The sequence below is a fragment of the Pinus tabuliformis genome, chromosome 7, assembly GCF_031772625.1.
Source record: "Pinus tabuliformis cultivar Carrire ecotype Pingquan chromosome 7, CPIR1, whole genome shotgun sequence".
NCBI lineage: Eukaryota > Viridiplantae > Streptophyta > Pinopsida > Pinales > Pinaceae > Pinus > Pinus tabuliformis.
In genome coordinates, this window is record NC_142293.1 from 1,476,642,234 (window position 1) to 1,476,646,450 (window position 4,217).

A 4,217-nucleotide genomic window follows, 5' to 3' on the forward strand; every position below is an offset into this window, starting at 1 on the left:
TTTTCATTCATGTTTCCAAACACATAGCATTAGAATATAGATAGAACACAACATATGATCAAAGTAGGCTCATGCATATATCCATTATATCAAAATGGCACCTAGTGCATTGTCCAATACATAACGATGATGATATAGAGATCAAAACAAAAACACATAACCAAGGAGGCTATAAATGGCCTCTACAACAAAAGTCTATGACCAGTACTACTGGCTACTGCTAGAGTTGCCAACATCATCTGGCTCAGTGTTACTTGAGAGCAGGAGCGAGAGCGAAAACAGGAGCGGGAGCGACATTTTCAGAAGCTCCTGGTTTGGGAGCAAATCCCAGAGGAGTTCGACAAACAATGTCACTAACATCAAGGTACATAGAGGGATTGGTGCTCTTGATTAAATACGAGTTCCATACCCTAATACATGACAACATTCAATGGAAACATTGCAATCCTCCAATCCTGAAATCCTGAAAAACTAATAAGTCTGCTGGATTTTGAATGAAATCTAAAATTCTACTTTCTCCATATGAAATCCAATGAGGCTGAAACCACTCTCAAATATCCTGAGTCATTTCATGGTAATGTTAAAAATTTAAGTAAAAGGATAAAAATGAAGATTAAGGATAATGTCACTTTTACTTTAAGAATTTAATATTACCATGAAATTTGAATAGCATATCAATAGTAGAGAGCATTTGAGTGTGTTAAATAGGGTTTGGGAGGGGGAAATGGACCCCAAATAACATTTAACTAATTCATAAAACACATTGGAGTCCAAAACAATCAGCAAACACCTTAAAAAATCATTAAAAAGTTATTAAATTGCTGTTTTACTGGGGTTACAGGCCACTGTTTGTGACTCGGCCGAGTCAGTATGGAAATGGCCGAGTTGGCCGAGTCAGCAATGACTCGGCCGAGTCAGTATGGAAACGGCCGAGTTGGCCGAGTCATGGCTGACTCGGCCAAACGAGCCGTTTCTTCTACCGAGTCACTCCTGAGGGTAACAAAATGGATCAACTCGATCGTTTTGGTTTCGAAACGACCGAATTTTAAAACTATGAATAAAACCATAAAAATTAATTAATTATTTATTCATTTTTTATTATATTTCAAAAAGCTAGTGTGAATACAAAAACTAATATTTCAGCATGAGAATATGAATTGGAAAAAATAAAAAACTATAAAAAAATAGTTATTTATATTTACTTTTTATTACATTTTAATAATATAAGTGAGAGAAATGAAACAATTGTACAAATGGAGAAACATAATAAAAAAATATTTGGTTTCGAAACGGTAGAATTTTAAAACTATGAATAAAACCATAAAAATTAATTAATTATTTATTCATTTTTTATTATATTTCAAAAAGCCAATGTGAATACAAAAACTAATCTTTCAGCATGAGAATATGAATTGGAAAAAATAAAAAACTATAAAAAAATAGTTATTTATATTTACTTTTCATTACATTTTAATAATATAAGTGAGAGAAATGAAACAATTGTACAAATGGAGAAACATAATAAAAAAAATATTTGGTTATTTCTCAACTTTCAATTTTCTATTACATTTTGATATAAAAGATGTTCCATATGCAAATATTCCATTACATTTCAATAAAAGTCTTTGTAAAGATGAACCAAAATGTTTAAAAAAAACTGGTTATATATATTTACTTGCCATTATGTTTTATAGGATAAAATAGAATATGAATAAGAAAAATGAAAAATGTGTGCAAATAAGTAAAATTAATTAATTAATTATTCTCATTTTTATTACATTTCCATATAGATATATGAGTGGAGAAAATGAAAAATGTGTTTATGAAAATGAATAAAAATGATAAATATAATTAGTTATTTATGTTCACTCTTCATTATATTTCAATCATATTCATATATATATATATATATATATATATATATATATATATATATATACATACATTTTAACATAGGAATGTAGACTAACTTAGCCATATAAATTAAACAGTTGGTAAGCATATATATACACTATATATATCAATTCATGATAAGTGTCGAGACTTTATGACACATTTCACAATTCCAAAATTAAAAAGAAAAATCATAAAAGTTAACTAAACTATAAATTTATTTTAAATTATTATTATTATTAGTCATAATATATATATATATATATATATATATATATATATATATATGACTTAAACATATATATATTTAATTTTAAAACAAAAAATGAATATATACATTTTTGTTAGTTTTAATTAAAAGTATTATGAAACATTAATAATATCACTTTTTTGGTTCATTGTTAATACTGCAATTTTGTTTTAAGGAAATCTTTTGAAAATATTGCACTTCATTTTCATATTTATGTTAAACAACATAATTTAATGTCTAAAAAAAATATAATTAAAAATTTAAAAATTTAATTATTTTTCCGAAAAAAATGTGTAATTTATTTAATTATAAGAGAGTTAGGTGACGCTCACCATCCACTAATTAGGCCGATAGGCCTTCCTATGCATCAACAATCATCTACACTTTTACTCTCCACTTAACATCTGTATGTCGAGCTTCCGAGAGAATTAGTGGAGTTTATGGCACAATGCTCAGAGTGGAAAGCTTTCTATTATTACCCCGTATTATTTCCATTCACTGGCTGGGCTGCATGCATGCCCGCTGTCTCATACCTTCGCCTTTTCTTTTGTCACTTACTTTGCTCAGGCTAGGATGCGACAGGCAGAAAAAGCAAGACAGAGATGCAGCGTTGGCACCCAAATGGTGGAACCCTTTCAAATACAAGGTAGTGGAAGAATTGGTGGATGAGAGGGATGAATCCATCTTTGGAGCAAGGCTTGAATGGGACAGGTATGCTGCATTCTCTGATCTTCTGGTAGTGAGACCTAGTAAGGCCCCCAAAGACAATAATAGCTCTCAGAGGGACCTTACTGAGGGCTGCTACAATCAAAAGGGACATACAAGATGATCTGAGAATTTTAACAATGGAGGATCTCAGTGGCTCCTGTAGGTTTCACAGGACATTGGAGGCAGTCAGGACAACAGTGAAGAATAATGGGAGCAGTGAAGTGTGCATGGCTGGGCATTCATTGGGGCTGGCCTGGCTTTGCAGGTGGGGAAGGCCTTAACATTTGAGGGCATATTTGTTGAATCTCATCTGTTCAATCCCCCTTCTGTTTCATTGCCCATGGGTCTTAGATGTATTGGTGACAAGTTTGGACTGCTGTGGAATGTAGTGAAGGGCGTGATGAGAGCTATTATTCCTTCTAAGAAAAAAGGAATAAGGAATTAGAAGGCCTTGATAAACAATCAGAGGATGGGGCAGAGGCGGATTCAGTTAATATTTGTCAGCAAATCCAGAAATGGGTTCCCCATCTTTATGTAAACAAAAGCGATTACATCTGTTGTTACTACTACTCTGGTTCTTGTAAAAAATGCAAGAACTATGATGGGGATGAAGAAAAATCAATGGAGGTCATGCCAGAGGTCTCTGGTATCGATTGTGTGGCTGCCAAACTGTATGTGATTTCCAAGGGCCCCATGAAATTTTCGGAAGCTCATGGGATTCAACAATGGTGGTCTTATGAGTTAGAGCTCCAGATGGCATTCAATGGGAGTAAATTGATACAACAACAGGTCGGTTCCTTCGTACAGCGTTCTCATCTGAAGACTGCCGTGGGATCTTAGCCTCAGTCATGGGTTCAATTCTCAAGGCAGCACAATGGGCCCTACCTGAAAACCCCCAAATACATATTCTTTATTAGTATTTGTTTGGCGTTTGTCCATCGCCGCTACCAGGCAGGGAAAATTAAAAAAATTTGAGAGATTCTCTGTCTGGTTTTCGATTTTGGAGTGATGTTTTTCTTTCGATTCGGATTATGGCGTGAATTCTGGTGACCGTTGCTTTCGCACTCTCTGTTAATAAAATTATTCGATTGCTTTTGGTTATTGTGGTCAAGCCATTAATGAAAATGGAATAAAGTGGCTTGAAATTCAAGCATGCCAGCAGTGTCAAACTCTGTTTTGAATCTTTAATACAACGGTACAATTTGCTTCGTGTTAACCAAAAAAGGTATCCAATGTTGCAGAGTTACAGTGTTATAATTGCATCACATGTGACTAGGGCATCCTATGTTGTGGAATTACACTGTTATAATTGCCTCATCGCCTTAAAAATGAAATATTGTTTTTTCAAAATAGCTGTTTAGTTGAG

General features: G+C 33.2%; 1 pseudogene; it reads left to right on the top strand.

Annotated features, from left to right (window-relative positions):
• Positions 1–2,654: 2,654 nt before the first annotated feature.
• LOC149253392 (GDSL esterase/lipase At4g10955-like) lies at positions 2,655–4,004 on the top strand (annotated as a pseudogene).
• Positions 4,005–4,217: the final 213 nt, after the last annotated feature.